The following is a 19,910-nucleotide window of genomic DNA, read 5'->3' on the forward strand; positions in this document are numbered from 1 at the left end:
TTTGATTGCAAATTCATAACTTAATTTTCTATTAATTTTCATACTCAATTAATGACAAAATATGGTCATGCAATCACTTCATAAATGTTTACTATGATTTTATCTTTTTAACGAGCCACCCTGGGTGACCAAGTAAAACTCAACTTTTGAACCTCCAATATTGAAGTGTCAAAATTGTTATAGTTCTGGAAAAATACAGTCAAAATTTGACAAATTTAATTAAAAAAATCTAATTAAAATTTATTTTTAAATAACTACAATTATTTCTTTAATTAGATATACAATTTAATTACAATTATTAAATTAATTTAAAAAAATATATTATAATTACAGATTATAAAAATTAAAATAATTAAAAATATAAATTAATTTAACATTAAAAACAACATGTTATAACGTGTCAATGGTTAAGTGGATATTGGCTCCATTTCAATGGGCCATTGTGGGAGCATATATGAGGGGGCTATATGATAAATGGGAGGCATAATGTATGGAGTGGAGAGGATGTTGGAGAAATTTTGGAGGATAATAAAAAATGAAATTTCGGAGATATTTAGGATTTCCAAAATGGAATGAGGTGAGAGATGATGGTTTCAGAGTGATAAGGACTTTCGGAGCTCAGGAGATACCTTGGCGGAGATAAGGGATAAGGATTAAGGGAGGCTATTAGAGGTATGATGTCAGAGAATATGAATATCGAGAGGTTTTAGGATTTCAGGGGCTATTTAAAATAGAGTTATGAAATTATACTTATGATATGCCGAAAGGTCTGAGATAGAAGATGTATTTTGATTTGTTGAGGTTGTAGCAATTAGAGGTTTTGAAATTTTAGAAGTTTAATTAAAATCGAGTTACAAAAATGAGGGAGCCCGAAATGGAAAGGAGAGACATGGTGAGGTGGGAGTGAGAGGATAAGAGGGTTATTTAGAGTGAGATTTTCTCTCTAAATAAAAATTATAATTATTTTGTAGAATAACTTAGGTTACATAAAAGAGAACTATAACTAGTGGTGTTTTTGGGATTTTGGATCTTGTAATTTTTATTAAAATTGAAATTAAAAAGGTTTTTCGAAATTGGAATCCTGATAACATATAATGTTAAATATTCTACAGTCTCGTTTGTGGTTATTCTATATGATCGTTAGAATAAACAAATAAAAATTTATAAAAATTAATTAAATATTAATACAAAATCATTATTTACAATTAATTTGCAAAAATTAATTTAATATAAATTTTGTACATTTTTTAGCTTTAGTGGTAAAAATCGCCGAACTTCAGATGAACACAATTTACAAATCGTGAGTCCAAATGAGATGAAATGAGAACTGGTGGAAATCCAGCAAAAAAATGAATGCAATGAAGTAATCAGAATGGAAATCTAAAGAAAATGAAAACCTCGTAAAATTGTCAGACACTTAACCAAAATAAAACATTAAAAAGTGATTTAGCCAAAATTTACGAAAAGGGTCCCCATTATTATTATGAAATGATAAGTTAAAAATGGAGGTGTTGTAATTTCACCGCAACACAACCATGACACAAGTATAGAGGATAAGAACTAGATATAGAAAAAATAAGAATTGTTGGGTTCTTCATTTTTGAAAGAATAGAAGTTGCAGAGGACAATTTGGATAAAGCCGACGGAAGCAGAGCACCGAAAAATCAAAGCGGCAACGAAATATTGTTTTGGGACTTTCACAACAGAAAGTATGGACATGTACCGCAAAGGAGACGATATTGATATAGTCAAGAGGAAAACCAAGGTAATGGCCCAAAGTTTTGGAAAACTGAAGGTCAAGCGAGCGAGGGATTGAAGACCAAATCAAGCAAGCGCGAGCTATAAAAGAAGATGTAGAGCAATGAGAAACAAGTTTTAGACTACATTGCAAAGTTTGGAGATAATTATAAAGTTAATGTTGTAATGTTTGGGATCTGAACTGTGTGAGAAATAAACTACTTATATGCAGATTTGAATATGTAAATTTGTAATGATCCATTTTGGCATTTGTTTGCACTTTATAATTTGCGAGCAAGTCTGTAATGTGCCACGAGCTATAATGGAGAAATTTTGTTGTAATCAGGCTTTGTTATTTCAATAATAAAGGGAGAATGGGAAATGTATCATTTGCTTATGTATTTTGCATCCCCCTTTTAAAATTTTCTATGTGATGTTATTTTGTCTCAATTGTATAAGTTATCTTGTCGTGAATGAATGTATTAATCGTTGCACAGACTACATAATATCTATTTCTAGATTCCCTACTATCTTTCTATGGTTTTGGCTCGCCTCGGGTGAGACGCTCCTTTGATCCAAGGGAGTGAAAATTTCAGTGAAGTGCTAGACTACGTGGAAGACTTTTGTTGGCACCCTAGGTTGAACCTTGGATCAAAATTCATTTAAATTTTTCCGCCAACAAATGGTTCCGTTGCAGGGACATCGATTTTTTTAGGGGATCTAGATCATGCGACCAAGGTATATTGATTAAGAGATCCAAGAATGGTGGCATGAGAAATTTGATCACTTTGTTTTGCAGTAAGCAGAATTGAGACAAAAGGATCAAGATTGGATATAAGAGGATGTTTTATACATTGATCCTGCTTGTGATATTTACGAGATATTTTGGTGCAAGTTTCCTAAAGAAGTAGAGAATTGGTTGACTCGACATCAAAATAAATAGGGTGATGTGACATGATCGAGGTTGCACAAAACTTGGACTGCAACTAATTTGGTTGATCTTCATTGGTTGGATATAGATTTAATGAGAGTTATTGATTTTTGGGTTGACATGACTCTTGAGAGCTATATCATTGAGTTTGGAACTGAGAAGCACCAATCCTTCTCTCATGCAAAAGCTATATTCAAGTCTGGGCTATGGGAAACACTTGAAGGAGAATCCTCTTTGAATTAAAGTGTTGATGGTTGAAGACAACTTATTAGTATTTCCATAAGGTCAAATGGAAGCTTAAATTTCTAGTAATAGGGGAATGGATTAATGGAGAGGAATGTCATGCAGATGTGGGAGAATGAAGAAGCCATTCTAATGAATCAACAAGAGTTGCAGAAGGTGAGATATTTTAGAGTGTTACGGAGGGAAATAACAGTTGAAGAGTGGCGAGAAAGGAATTTGCTGGAAGTTAGGGTTAGAAGGAGGGAATTAAAATGCATAGGACACGTTGTAAGATGTTTGATGGTGTGAAACAAGGAAATGGGGACTTCGGAGTTGTGGAAGGGAAATGAGGAAAAAGGTTATTTTTATGGAAAAATAGGAGCTGCCAGTGGGAGTGAAGAAGAAGCTTTAGAAGTGGTTACTCTGATGCACGAGGATTCCGAAGGATTTTGGACGCCTAAGCCAGATGTCCAACCGACTCTAATACCAGACGAGGATACACTAGTAGACAATGATCTTAACTTTGTGATGAGGCGACTTTTCTTTGAAGTTAATTTAATACCGGAATGTAGAACCTCGCAGCACAACAACACAACTCCTGCTCTCCCTGACCTTCCCCTGGTGCCATATCAAAGTCCTGATTTTTTCTTTTCTAAGGTATGTAAGATTATTAAATCCTACTTAGTACATAATAAATATAAGGGTAAATTTAGTATTAGTGGTGTTGGCTAGCCAATTTTAGCAAGTTGTTCTCAGCCAAGTTCTCAAGGACTTATACTCATATCCTCAAGTCAATCAACCATGGTCGAAGTCACAGCTAGACCACTTACCAGTTATCCGTAATTTTTAGGAGGGGGGGTGAAGATGTTGAACAACACTGGTATTTATGAAAAGTTGTTTGGAGAGATCGCTAGACCCATTATGCAACTAAGCTTATTGAATTTCAAACTACATTGTTGGATAGAGCATTGCAGTGGTTTATCAAATGGATTGATGCTAACCCCAATGCTAGTATGGATTTAGTCAAACAAGAGTTTATTCAAGAATTTAAGCTACCCCAGTCAAATCAACAAGGATTGACATAATTACTAGACATTCGCTAGCGGGAGGGAGAATCTTCTTGGAAATGTATGCAACATTTTAAAGATGATATCATCAAAATTCATTATCCTATTGATCTGCATCATCAAAAGGATTTATTTATTAATGCTCTATTACCAATGACTGACATTCCTTTTTATCAGCAGAATATTGACACACTTCAAGATGCTTTGGAACAAGAAATGCAGATAAAAGTTATGGTTGGTTACCCATAAGACTGTGGAACCAGTGGTTCCTCAACAGATCCTCCCAGCTTGGGTCTTCAGAATCAGATCACTACCTTGATAGATAGATTGAAGGATCTTGCACCTTTACGGCCTCCGAGACCTCATATTTGGTGTACACACTATCAGGTTGAGGGACATAATCTTACAAAATGCCCACGATTGAGGGGACTAGGACCATCTAGTGTGCCTATGGGATTTCCTCCACCACAGTCCCCTGGAGTTGTGAAAATTTTATCAGCTCTTCCTTTTTAGGGCCATACACAATTCCAGTCATTTCCAAGTCCTCAAGGTATGTCTACCAATGATTATTGTGAGATTTGTCAAAATTTTGGTCATTCACCTCACCTATGTCCTATTCTATAGAAGTATTCCATTGTTCCCAATAATTTGTTTTGTGAATTTTGTGGATCGCCCAACCATCATACGGATCAATGTCGGCCCTTGGATGCTTTATCTAATCATCTTGACTATTCAACGTTCCATATCAACGAGACTCCTCAAGGAAGAGGAAGGGAGGATCCCAGGGGAGGAAGGACGGGTGGGAGAGGCCTGATTAGGTGTTATAATTGTGATCAAGAAGGCCATGTTGCGAGAGAATGCCCTATGCCGCGAAGACCTTGGTGTTCATACTGTCAGGTGAATACTCATGCAATTGAAGATTGTCCTGAACTTATTTCTTGGTGGGAGGATTTCAACTGGAATGAAGGGGATAACTTAGTCTGCACAGAGCCTCAGGATTCTAGTCCTATAGTGTAGCCCAATATCAACATTGTTACAAGAGGAGGCAAGAAAACTGGAGTTGACATTGGAACTCCTGATCAACTAGCTATCATAAGACCTACATCTCCAAAGAAGTATTACAATCCAACTCAGCACAAGAAATATTATAAGGATGTAGTTGAACTTTTATGTTATTTGATTTCCTCACAAGGATCTCGTGGTGAACAACATGAGCAAGTAAAGGCATGTGATAAGAAACATTCTACAAAACCTTTCCAACCAATAATGGATCGGTTTAAGCTATTTCTACAAATTATGAATGATGAAAAACTCATTGGTCAGCTATGGAAAAGATTAAAGGTTGCTATACAGGAAAACAACCTCCTCATTAGCTAAGAAGAGAAAGATTGTTTGGTTAAGGACATGACCCAATTCACAAGCCTATTTTCCAAGGTAATGCACCCCAGAAATAGGAAATGATAGTTAGAATGCTCCCCATGCACTAGCCAAGGGCGTTAGTCCCTAGGTTAACTCACTGTTTTTCCTAAAGCACCGCGTTACCCAAGATTTCTGAGATTTCGAAGGTCAAAGAGCGGGTTGACTGACTGACACTCCGCTTTGCACTCAAATGTCAACCTGAAAAGCCGAAAACATCTACCTTCGATCTAACTAAGGACATTGTTATTCCTAACGGAGTCTCATGGAAAGGGAAAGAGCAATAAGGAGAGGAAAAATCCTATCTTTTGCCTCAATGGAACTCATGAGACAATTGGCAAGGATAAGTCTCTCATCATATATATATTGGAGGCTTGGGCATTGTGATGAGTTCAAATGGTTGCTAAATGGTTGTCAAAACTTTCTATGAGATATAGTTGTTATGCTGCCAAGAGGTTGAGAGAGAGAGAGAGAGAGATAGGAGCTTAAGGACTAGACGAAGCTTGATCCAACCAAGATGGTTGTAATAACTCTTCTTCAATCTAATAATATAGATCTATTGTTGTGTTGTCTACTTGATGGTGTTGATGTAGTGTTTATATACATGTTGATTCAATACCATAATTTATCATTAACTTAGATGCATGTTGTCTTATACATTTATGTATGAATGCTTTAATTTTGAGAGTTTATATGCTGTAAGATTAATATCTGTCTTGTTTATGTGCAGGTGTTGATCTAGGAGCTAGCAGAAGGGTCTTCCACTTTGCTACATTGTGTTCTCCAGCAGGGTTGCACCAAGGACTGAGGTAATCTCTCTTCTTTGCTTTGATTATTATGCATTGATATGGATATATGTATGCTTCTTTGTGACAACTGTAGTTAATATGAAATGATTTTCCTTGGATCCCAGGAATATCCTTGAGGGTATTCCAGCCACAACCACCCGTGCATTAATCCCTATAGAAGAATTGGCGACTCCACTGGGGACTATACTTAGTTCCCAGTTTTTACCTCCCAAGTTCCCAGATCTCTCTTTCTTTCTAGGCCTTCTTGTTCTTCTTGGTTCCCATTCTAACCACTCAGGACACTTCACAACCTTCTTTACTATGCTTAGCCTTTGATCAGACCCTGAATGACTTTGTTTACAACCTCTTCTCCTATAACGCACCCTAGTTGTGCAAACCAATGAGTTATAATGTTGCCCAGGTTTGCAAATAGAGCATTTGTCCTACCATTAACGCCTTGTAGCTTATCTTGAAGTGCATTAGGCAACCATTATCTTGATAAACAACCTGCTTTGTGAAATCTTGGTTTAGGAAGCTTTTTATAGTCTGTTTCAAGGATCTACAGTTGTGCACTTTTCTTGGTTGCCTATTTCCTGGTCATTTTTTCTTTTTAGATAAATAGTTTAAGCACGTTTATTTCTTGAAAAGAAATATGATTTTTTTTATTTTATTATTTTCTATTTTAGTTGGTTAGATTCTACATCTGTATATTAGATCAGTTGTTAGAGAGAATTGCATGTATGCAAGTTGTGCATGTGTTTACTGCATTGGATGCATGGTGCTGAATTGATGTATAAATGATTCTCTCCTTATAGAAATAACTTGTTCATCAAATTGAAATTACAAGGAATATTTTCTGCATGGTTTGCATCAGAGTCTCTCAAAACTCCATACGTCAACACCCCTTCTGAAGACATTAATAAAGTACATTTAAAATCAATATTGTAATAAAAGAAATCAACAACTCTTTTTGAGCATAGACACATATTAGTCTAGGCTAGGATCTTGGGATAGGCAGTGGTGAGTTAACTGCCCAAGATCATAAAAATGAGACTAGTGTTGTTAAAGAGAGTAAAATTTCGTTTCGCTCATACTATCTGGGACTGCTCCAGTCAAAGTGGAGTTAAATGTGAGACAACATTGGAATGTGAGAGAAGGTATCCCACCTTCAATTGCATCTCCATTGGGTATTTTGTGTATTGGGGATCCCTTCGGGGATATCGGAGCTGAGTCGGGGACTCATGTATACTGCCCACATAGCATACTATCTACAAACATGTCCCGCCCGATAGTGTCTATGAATTGAGGTGACCATATTGGCTATAATTTTTTAGGAACAAACATAAGGTGACTGGGGCAGGCTGCCTTGGTACCTAAACAAATGAACCTACTTTGTCTTCAATTTTTGGGAGGGTGCTCATCTTCACGAGAGTACTTGGCCTCTTAATATGAGGTTCAGGTGAAGCTCAAGAGTAATCGTAACTATAGATTTTGCCAACTCTCTCTTTTATCCATTGTGATACTGGGTTTCATCTCCAACAAATGGTGGTTATCAGACAAAGTCATATCCCCTAATTTCTTGCTGATTGACTTTTACAATATTTTTTATTTTTTAGGTGCTGGTTTGTTCTCACTGAGACTATAATAAAATATCACTATAAATTTTTTTGATAAAATATATTGGTCACCGTGGCTACATAAAACCCTCATCATCAATCTAGGTGACAACAAGGTCTTCCTCCGTTGAATCTCAAGGATTAGCTGAGCCTTGATGACCTGTATTCTCTCTCTTTAAGAAATTAGTCTCTAATGTCTAACATTAAATCACACAACACCTCCTTGGACACTGTAATTCCTGAGGAATTTTTCACTGAAGGAGTTGTACCTCCTTATAATCCTCCCCTCACTGATCCTTTGGGACCAGTGTTGATTCAGGTAGCACCTGTACCTACCATGTCTTGAATAATACCAACATCCAACATTCCCCTGACGACTAATGGGTAGTTTTCTTTTGTGGAAAACTTTGGTCCACCATCACTTCCCCTGCTAATAGTCTGCAACACACAACTGATTGGGTACCCTTCTATCTAGACTATGCCAAGTCCGAGCAACCTAGTTAAATCTAATATGAGTGGAACCTACTATGTGCCAGTTTCTACCCCTTTTGTGTCTGCTCCGGGACCTTTAGGTATCGCTCCAAATAGTGTTGTTAGCACGGGTCCCTTCAATAATCCTTTTGGTTGGGATCCTTTGTTATGTTCAAACCCCCAGGCTCAAATTCCAAGGGGAAATGTTCCCAACATGCGCATGCCGGTCGGGGGCATTACTATTCCCCCTCCACCTATAGGAAAAGATGGACCATAATTGATTGATTTACCTCCCCTAAGTGGAAAGTATTCTAGTGTTAGTAATGTACCTACGGAAAATTATATGGAAAGAGGAACACCTCAACCAGGTCCTGCTTCATCTATCTGGGCACCCCCTCCTCAACCTCAATTGAGTTAAGGGGCACTTCCTAGGGGAAACCACTCTTTTTCCCCACAGTCTAATGTCCCTTATGGACAACCGTCGTATATGACTGTTCCACCACAACGACTATTATATAATAAATGCTATGTATCTTGTTGGTAACAATATGATGGGTAGACCCCAGGGTCCTTCAAGTCATTCTTCATCACCCTCGTCAAACTGGGGGCACCAAACACATTGCCTTTTTTGGCAAAACTCGATATCACCGATCTGTATAAATTGACTAATGACCCCCTCTACCATAACTTACATTGGCTCCCAATCCCGCACAAAATACCTACTGGCATTCCGAAGTTTGAAGGGAAACAAGGGGATGATCCGGGTACACATGTCACCACCTACCATGTATGGTGTGTATCAAACTCCATGGTGGACGACATTATCTGGCTCTGAATCTTCCCCCAAACCCTTACTTTCAATGCCGCCTAGTGGTACATGGATTTGACGTGTGTTAGTTATTACCTTTGGTGCCCTGACAATGGAATTTTAAAATCACTTTCAGTTGGTCATTTGTTACAAAACCGAGAGGGAAATTCTTACTACCTTGTGCCAAGACACCTACACCCACATCTCTGATCACATTCATGAATGGAGACGTAGGCGAAGGCTAGTCAAGGCCCCCATTTTGGATTACCTGTTAGCAGATTGGTTCTCCAAATCTCTTCTTCCCCAAATTGCCAAGGATGTTTCCTTAGGTGGTGCGGTCACTGAAGACCAATCCATTTGTCATGCCCAACGCTTAGGTTTGATTTATTTGTAGTTTGGCACTCTATATGATGTAATCCCCACTACCCCCTGAACTTCCGATGCTCCCACTACTCAGCAACCCGGCGCACACGCTAACGGTCTCGTTGGCACTACCTATGGGACTGCTGTAAAACAACTTAGCGGGCACATTTCCAAATTTTTTGTCGATTCCGCTACTTCTACCCAATCTGCTACTCTTCCCACTGCTGCGATCAAATTTGTGTAGTCTACACAGAAACCCAACGACAAGAACAAGAAGAACAAGAAAAATCCTTTTGAAAAGAAACCCATTACACAATCCAAATCCAATCAGAAAGCTATTACAAAATATGAAAATGGAAAGGACAAAGTTGTAAAGTTTCCTTACAAAATCTGTGCGTAAGACCATATGACAAACCGATGTCTGCATCTCCAGGAATTCACAGATATTCTTGCTTGAAAGGACACTGGCCGGACCCTAGTGGTCCTATATACCCCCTTCCCTGCTCAATAGCAGCAACATCTTATTTCGAACCCGCCTTAATGCCCACAAGGGGGCAACGACAGTTCAAACCATCCTTCCTCTGGTGAAGAATCGTCGATTGTTTACACCTTTGAAATGGTTGATCTTTAAACACAAGCCAAAACTTATGGAGCTCCAGTCGCTAACGCTCAGGATGTTTCCTTGAGTTCAAACCCACCACTGCCTAATGAGCTTCATGTTGAAAGGCCTATTACTGAAATTGTAATTCTCCCCCCTAAAGGGGCACTTCGTTGCATGAAACACAATACTCCTACACATGCTTTCCATAACTATAGTATTGTAGAAGATTTGGTGCAAGCAGCATCAGCTATGTCTGCACTCGAAGTATTGCAAAGTTGTCCAACGCAACGAAAAGCTTTGCTTTCGGCCATTGGTTGGGTTGACCCTCAAGATTCCATGTTAGAAATATTTGAAATGGATAAATGTAAGCCTCTCCTTTCCCACCAACTTAAATTTCAAGTGCAGTTTATTTCGAAAGGCAGAGCTATCCACAAAACGGTCATTGACAAAGGCACTTCGATTTGCTTCATGTCTAATTCATGTTGGTTCTCCTTGGGTTCTCCAACCCTCTCTCTGTTGTCAAATTCCCTTAAAGCATTCGATGGCCATACATTCATCCTAAAAGGATATATTTCCAGCTACCCCATCACTCTGAGTGGGAAAACAATAATGGTGGACATTGAAGTAGTAGATCGTCATCTCGACTATAATCTAATTTTGGGCCTAGTTGGTCTTATTCCATGACCGGCATTGTGTCTTTGGTCTTCTACCTCATCCTCTTCCCACTGGATGGGAGAATAGTCACAATGAAACAAATGTCTTTTTTCACCCTAGATTACTCCTTGTTTCCTAACAACACCATACCCTTAGTGGGTGGCATATCTGACTCTTACACCAGTGTTGATACCGGTCTTTTGAAGGGTTTTGCCCTAATGGGTTGCTTTCCTCTCCCGCCGCCCAACGTTCTACAAATGGCTTCTATGGTCTCCACCATTCCTCAAGACCCAACTGATCCCTGGATCCTCCTAGCCCATTTTGACATTGAGTCTTATGGAGAACAAATTCCGTTGTCACCCGTCGAATTGGCTTACCAAGCCATTCAATCTACATCTGATTCTCTCATCACTTTGGTTAAGACCAACAATACCATCTTCTCTCCCAAAAGGACTCCCTCTAATGATCTACTTGATAAAGTCCGACCTACGGATGAAGCTATTCGAGATATCTTGTCTTTAGAGGAGTGATCTTGGGAGACATCTCACCATCGTGCTTCTATATTTGATTTGGACGTGACCCCTATAAAAATCCTATCTTTTAAGCCACTTGAGGTTGTTCCCTCCAGTTACACGACTGTCCAAACTTTGGATTTGGAAGGGAACATGGGCAATCTTTCAAAGAAAATGCTCATTGATATCTTAGTCAAAACAGGTATCGTGGAACATATTCAGATTGAAGCTAACTCAATCCTAAGGAAATCACGAGCTTCACTTGCCCTATTAAGGACTTTCATGATGTTTTCCCTTGGTCTTATGAGGAAATTCTTGGCATAGATCCTTCTACTATCTATAAGGACCACATTTAGACTATATACATTTTTTTTTGTGTTAACAACAAATACAACTAGAAAAGAAACGCATTGAAATTTCAAATTTATTTAGCACACCCATTTCTGACACTCATTTCAGGAAACATATCATAACATTTACATACTTTTAACTAAGATCAATAGTAATGAAATACATATGTACCGTTCACCAGAAGGCGAGACTCCGCTTGCTATGCTGTTACTGGTATTCCCTTATAGCCGGTCACCTCTGCAAGTGAATGATGACGCACTTGATCCGAATGCGAAGACCCACCAGTTAACCTCCCAGCCTACTCCTTGGGTACTCTTCTTCCCCACGGACCCCCGAGCTGCAATGGGGTTGTACAATGGAGGAAAGCACTAGCTGGTAGAGGAGAGCACCCTTGGCTCAAGAGTCCGCTCTCTAAAATCCTCTACCTCACCAAACTCACTATAGCTTCGTAATCACTGCTCTGACATCATCTCATCCATCCAACAATAGGGTTTCCCCCAAAAGTCCCTTCTCCCATGGCTTGCCCCTTCTTTTATAAGAGTCCTCATAGATGACACTTGGCATGTCATGCATAATTATATATATATATATATATATATATATATATATATATATATATATATATATATATATATATATATTATTTAAAAGCTTGATTATTCACCTACCCATGTGTCACTCTCTCATCAAGGGTCACCCAAAATTATTTACTTACTTTTTATTTAAAACTAATATTTTCCTCACCTCACAAGATTCCTATTTCTTCTCCTAGTTGTCTCTTTACCCCCCCCCTTTTATTCTTAAATTGTGTTCATTACTTGAAGTCAATTAATGAGTCAAGATTTTATCCCCAATCTACTCCCTAATTTAACTCAGGTTATCTCTTAGATGTATATCCTTATGTTGGTTGCTGCCACATGGAGCTTCTCTACATTTCTCTAAATTTAATTTATTATTCTTATTTTAATTCACCTTCCTCTTTTCTTAATTAGGTTTAATTAGTTTAGGATTAATCTTCATACTTACAATTATGTTTGTCTTTCCCCTTTTACCTAATTAAACCACATAATCTACCTAGTATTTTCCAACATGGGAAGGGTAGAGTTTTTAAGGTACTCTATCTTATTTTTTCCTATGATCCTCCTTATTCCAAGTTTTATTTTTGATTTAATTACCTTGGTTTCTAATCATCATTTACCCTTGATGTGAATTTACCTAGTTTTCATTCCTTGCTTATATTTATTTATTTTTAATGATTCCAAGGGTGCCAAGTTTGGTTGTGCCCTTCAAGAACTTCCCTAGAAGTTCCAAGGGTGCCACACCTAATAGTTTATTTGTGATGCCAAGGGTGCCAAGTTTGGTTGTGCCCTTCAAGAACTTCCCTAGAAATTCCAAGGGTGCCACACCTAATAGTTTAATTGTGATGCCAAGGGTGCCAAGTTGGTCGTGCCCTTCAAGAAATTCCCTTGAAGTTTCAAGGGTGCCACACCACTTGCCCTTCAAGCATCCAGTGACTACGAGGGGAAATTATAGTGCAACGTCATAGACCACTGTCATCTCTTGTGTTGCCTGCTATAGTGAGACTAATGGTGTCGGGGATCAAGGAATCCGCCTTGATGCGCGCCCCCCGGTAAAATCCTCATGAGCGACCCAACTTTGGGACCTGCCCTCATGGCATCGTGATCTTCAAGGCGAAGGTGTTTTAATCTTTCCAGCCCAAGTCACGGCGGGAGTGCTCGTGGGTGAGATCAGGGACTCTGTCTCACCCCTCCCATGTAGTTCCATCCACTTGTACAACCCCATCACCCATATGTGAGTCATTCGGTCAAGCAACTAATCTGTGCCTGCAACCATTAACATATCATCAGAATATAGTTAAACATATATGGCAGATTTCAAGATTGACTTAGACTTTCAAAGATAAAAATAATATGAATTTTCATCAAACCAGGTGTCGTCAACTCGTCATGTGTGAGTGCCTCTGGTGGTTTCCTGCCACACTCAATAATAATCAGTAACCAGGTTTTTCAGTGTTAGTCATTGTCATAATAGCATTATTACCATCACTTGGTCATTCACATCATTGTTCATTGTGCACCAGAACTAATGTAAGTAGCTAATATAGGGGATACCTCCATCATGGCTAGCATCATCATAACCTTAATGGGACCATACATATAGATCAAAGCTATAATCATTTATAACATAAATAGAAACATGTCTATCCTTTACCACTATCACCATCATGATATCAATAGAGTACACATAACCATTAATTATATCGTAATTAATGGTTATGTGATGCCAAGGGTGCCAAGTTGGTCGTGCCCTTCAAGAAATTCCCCTGAAGTTCCAAGGGTGCCACACCACTTGCCCTTCAAGCATCCAGTGACTACGAGGGGAAATTATAGTGCAACGTCATAGACCACTGTCATCTCTTGTGTTGCCTGCTATAGTGAGACTAATGGTGTTGGGGATCAAGGAATCCGCCTTGATGCGCGCCCCCCGGTAAAATCCTCATGAGCGACCCAACATTGGGACCTGCCCTCATGGCATCGTGATCTTCAAGGCGAAGGTGTTTTAACCTTTCCAGCCCAAGTCACGACGGGAGTGCTCGTGGGTGAGATCAGGGACTCTGTCTCACCCCTCCCATGTAGTTCCATCCACTTGTACAACCCCATCACCCATATGTGAGTCATTCGGTAAAGCAACTAATTTGTGCCTGCAAACATTAACATATCATCAGAATATAGTTAAACATATATGGCAGATTTCAAGATCGACTTAGACTTTCAAAGATAAAAATAATATGAATTTTCATCAAACCAGGTGTCGTCAACTCGTCATGTGTGAGTGCCTCTGGTGGTTTCCTGCCACACTCAATAATAATCAGTAACCAGGTTTTTCAGTGTTAGTCATTGTCATAATAGCATTATTACCATCACTTGGTCATTCACATCATTGTTCATTATGCACCAAAACTAATGTAAGTAGCTAATATAGGGGATACCTCCATCATGGCTAGCATCATCATAACCTTAATGGGACCATACATATAGATCAAAGCTATCATCATTTATAACATAAATAGAAACATGTCTATCATTTACTACTATCACCATCATGATATCAATAGAGTACACATAACCATTAATTATATCGTAATCATAATATTAATAGAGAACATACATAACCATCACATTCACTGATAATAGAGTCACGTTTCTGGATCCTTAGCCTGAGTTCCTCATAGACTAAAGTATGTAAGATATTGTCATATTAGAGTCAGGAAACTAGAGTGGGCACTACATACACCCCCTCTTAACAATGGACTTCGTCCCGAAGTCCTTAGAACATAAAGGAGAAACGAGAACACATAATCTTAGGAACCCTTCCTGAAACTCTTGCCAACCTTTTGGTGGGCAGGTTATCATTTTCCCAAGGTATCTATACCACGAATTCCGTTATAACTAAAGGACTATATCTGTGATCATTGCAACCCATAATTATTTCTGTATTTAGCAACAACAAAACAAGAAGCGGGACAATCACAATCAATATTCATCTCATGGTACAAATTAATATATGATGCATTCAACAAAGTAAACGAGAACACATAATCTTAGGAACCCTTCCTGAAACTCTTGCCAACCTTTTGGTGGGCAGGTTATCATTTTCCCAAGGTATCTATACCACGAATTCTGTTATAACTAAAGGACTATATCTATGATCATTGCAACCCATAATTATTTATGTATTTAGCAACAACAAAACAAGAAGCAAGACAATCACAATCAAGATTCATCTCATGGTACAAATTAATATATGATGCATTCAACCAAGTCATTCACACACTGTACTCCTATAGCTTCCAATTATAGTAATTCATTTCAAACTATGTCTATACGACCCTATAAGTGACAATGTCGGGGATAATATGTAACAAAAAGTGATTTGTATGCTCATCATTGCATCTGTCAAAGTTCATTGTCATAAATGTTGCAATAATATTGTCGTATAAGAAAAGAGCATACAATTATTATTATTATTATTATTATTTTATGGTTGCGAATGAATTTCCAATCCTATTTCAAGATTGAAAAGAAAAGTCTCTTTTCAAGCTAAAATATGGTATTGATAATATATAGAGGTATTGCTTGAGTATCAAAACTCACTCGAGCAATGTATGAGACCCTAAAAACAAGCTTTTGCTTGGTTGAATATTTCGCCATTTTTTATGCTTTCACCTAAATTTTCCAAAGTGGAGAACTTATGGGACACAGGTCTCAAGTTCACTTCTTACTGATGATAGAAGGTACTCTTACAACAGTCTAGTCAACTGCGTGAAATAGTTGCTTAATTTAATTTATTTACTGGCGTATGACTTATTGATCACTATCTACTGAATATTTGGCCAAATTATTTCTGAATACTTCAATAAAAGTAAGGGGAATTTGCAATAAGATATCTTTTCTCAGTAATAAAATAATTCTAGAGCATACCGAGGCCTGAATATGAACTGAGCAACAAAACTTAACAATCATAATCTGAAGCTCCTGTACCAAATTATGCTGAGAGAATCCCTTCTTAGATGATTCACTCTTACAAATCCCGATGTCTGAATATTTGACCAAATTTATCCGCCAAAATGATTCTCCACATTTTCACATACACCTCATATTATCAAAGTACACAACCCTTCAGCTGTGAACTTAAAAAAATTAAAAATTTCACTACTAATACTGTTTCAGAAAACCATGAGAAAAATGCTTTATACAAATCACAAATCATTGTACACATTGTACAGTTATGAATAACTCATTCCGTGGAAACTATGTCCATAGTGCAAATATTCACACTGGAGCAAAAGATTACATGAATCACACTACGCTTTCAAACTAAATGTCATGTCATTAATTACGACTAAATGTTACTTCAATAGTATGTTGAAAAACTGTAAATAATATAACATTCCTCCAAAAAAAACAAACGCAAACTGTATTTTGAACATGAGTCTACCGTCTTCTACTGCAGGGTTTGCGTTCTCTAGACTCTAGGATTTTAGAGGGGTGATTATACTTTCTCAAATAATAATATTTCTTACTAATCCTGGCATCGTTTTCAAGAAAAATAAAATAGAACAAAAGAAAACTTACTCCGCCATCACTAAAACAGAGCAAGATGTTCCGACGAGATACAAACTTGATTGCAGATATGATATGTTTCAACCGTGTCAGCAAAGGACAACCATCGGTACAAAGGTACTCCTCTAGTCACTTTCTTGTTCTTTGCATGCTTTAATTGATTATCTACTTGAAGCTTTTATATTTTTTGCAGTGCTTTTCCCTCACTCCGCCTTGAGTTCGAGGCAATCTAGAGAGAGTGCTTGCCTGTCCGCTCACAAGTTTTTCTCCATAGCAATGCCCAAAAATACTATTTACTTAATCTATTAATGTTTTGCGTAAGCCAAACAAAATGGAAAACAATGATCGCAATAAATTGACATAATATCTCATTCTACATCGAATATTAGAATATTTGACAAAGCTTTCAGAAATTACAAATACATACTAGAAGAGCGTCGCATACAATGCATGAATATTTTTGCATCAAGGGACACATTTAAACTTCAATTATTATTTACAAGTTGTTTATGTGATATGCATTCACAACTATCTTCGGTAGTCAGAAGAAACTATGCTTCGCTGCTTGAAACTAGTATTAAGAAATATACAAGAGATTGATTTTTTTTTTTTTTTTTTTTAACAGTTTCTTCAAAACACACAAATACAAGAAGAGTGTTACATATAATACATTATTTATTTATTTTTTGTTTCTATTTTGCCTAAGGACAAACCTAAACTTGAATTATCATCCACAAGGTGTCTTCATTTGGTATGTACTACACAGTCCGTTACTCCCTATCAGTTGGAAGACAATTATATAAATCTGTAGTTTATGAACCACCACGGGTATTAAGAGAAGACTCACACTTATTATTCTCCTTACTGAGGTGATGTAAATGTTATTTATCTATGCCACTATTTTATATGACATGCAGGAGGTAACATGTGATTTCACCTTGTGCTAATCAATATGATCATGATCAAAAGGACTCCAAAATTTCATATATTTAGCCAACATGAATACATGTAGAGCCATAAAAATAGATTAATTGTGACACATTAAGTTAAAAGTTAAAACCAATTCAAAATAGTGTCCATTGGCACATGTCAAAATGCGACATCTACTGGCAACAAATAAAGCCTATTGACTCTAGTGTCTTGAATACTTCTCTACTTTCACTTTCAAAATCTATACAAGACTCCATTAAAATTAAAAGATAGTTTAAATTTTTAAACAAATCCACTAATTTTATTTTGAAATAAAATTTTACCCCTGAAGACTGGAGACTGCACACGATAAATACCAGTAGTCCCATACACATGATGCCATCCATATAAGGAATTGCACAATTACTAGATTGATATACAGGGAAACTGGAGTTTTAACTTCTATCATAACTTTTAAAAGCAAAGCTTTATTTTTATCATTAAAAAGAGCACGAAAGACATAGTTGCAGTGACCTCCATACCAATGATATTGTCCCAATGCCATGATTAAAAGCTAGATTTTAGAGATAATCATAAAAGCTGAAATACATGAGGATTTACATACTCACTTCCTGTAGTTCCCAATTTTTGTGAATTCATTTTGAGAAATACACTTCAAGGGTGGGCTGCACTATATAAGATGGATTTCTTTTAGCTTTCGTTCCCACTTTGAGCTATTTATTTAAGTTTCACCGAGACTTACATATTACCTGGTATATTTTAGAAAATGCCATTCAGATGAGGCAGACCACAACAAGAATAGAACCCTTGTATACAGTTTTATATTCTGTCAATCTCATTACTCGCAACTGAACAATTGCCTTATTAGTTGGTTCTCGATATTTACAGTTTGGGAAAAATGTGTTTAATTAAAAGGCACAACGATCAAGGTTGAATGTTCCATGACTATGCCAAGACCGTATTATAGGTTTAGGCAACTTGAACTTGCTCAAATAACAACAGAGATAGCAACATTCAGAAAACAAAATACGAAGTTTAATAGATCTTGGTCCTTTATCAAAGTACTGCTGTATGAAGAGAAAGCAAATTGCTTAAAAGATGCAAATCCTAAGAAGAAAAATTATATGTTGTTTACTTAAAATCCATATTGGTTGCCAATAATACGCACGAACATAAAAGTCGAGGTGTAAATGCACTGAGTTAGCTCACTAGCACCTTTGAAGTCACTTTCCTGTATATATATATATATATATATATATATATATATTCCGTTTTCGTACATCCTCAATATATGCTTCCCTGCTAGTGTCTCTTTTAAGAAAGGTTAACTTCAGCCACCTCCGATGGAAGTTCTTCTGTTGGTACTAGATAGGTGCCATATCCCACTGGGCATAGTATAGGACCAGCAAGTGCAGCAAATGTCAAGTCAGCTGTAAATTTGTTGCCACAAATGAAAGGTCGGCCATCAGCAAGCACATTATCTACATCCATACGTTGCTACTGGAGAATTATTATTATTATTATTATTTTTTTCTTTTTTCTTTCTAGAACCTCTTGAAATATATGACGAATCTTATTAAGAGAATGATCTTTTGCTGCAGGCCTGCTGCAACCAACAAATCTATATATCACCGGCTTTAACGATGGCATTAAACACCAAGTTAACAACCTTTCCCCAAAATGCAGCCCTTGACTTAAATCTTGAAACTGTGTCTGTCATAGAGCTGTCATAGAGCAGATAACAACATGCAAATCGCCTGACACGAGAACCCAATATCTCATTGAATTTTGTATCCCACTCTTGCACAGGCTGCTCAAGGTTCAACGGATACAACCGATCCGAAATATGTTCAAGAAGATTGAATAATCAATGCGATCCGAAATATGTTCAAGGTTAATTAATCTAGTTAAAAATCAATTTAAATAACACAAATTAAAATTTCCCAAAACACAACTCCGAAAATAACCAATAACCAATGGGCCACAAATACACGTACACGGTGCTATATAGAATTGGATTTGAACAGACCAGGTTAAATTTGAGCAGACCATTAATTCAACAACCAGACATATACGGCTGGGTGCATTTATGCTCTATAAGCAAACTAGTTATTTTTTACCGTACTCTGGAAAGTGTTTTTAACGTTAATCTGCAAGGTTGGGTGCATTTATGCTCTATAAGCAAACTAGTCATTTCGAATCCATACCAAGAATCAAGAAAAATCTTGTTTGCAATTAAATAATTAAATTATTATTTATTAAATAAATAAATAATTATCAATAACTTTAGGTGTCGAGG

The 19,910-nt window shown here is 37.2% G+C and overlaps 1 pseudogene; it reads right to left on the bottom strand.

The window, feature by feature from the left end:
• Positions 1-9,459: 9,459 nt before the first annotated feature.
• LOC149199138 (uncharacterized) lies at positions 9,460-19,475 on the bottom strand (annotated as a pseudogene).
• Positions 19,476-19,910: the final 435 nt, after the last annotated feature.

The sequence above is a fragment of the Pinus tabuliformis genome, chromosome 2_1 (genome assembly GCF_031772625.1).
Source record: "Pinus tabuliformis cultivar Carrire ecotype Pingquan chromosome 2_1, CPIR1, whole genome shotgun sequence".
NCBI classification, from domain to species: Eukaryota; Viridiplantae; Streptophyta; class Pinopsida; order Pinales; family Pinaceae; genus Pinus; species Pinus tabuliformis.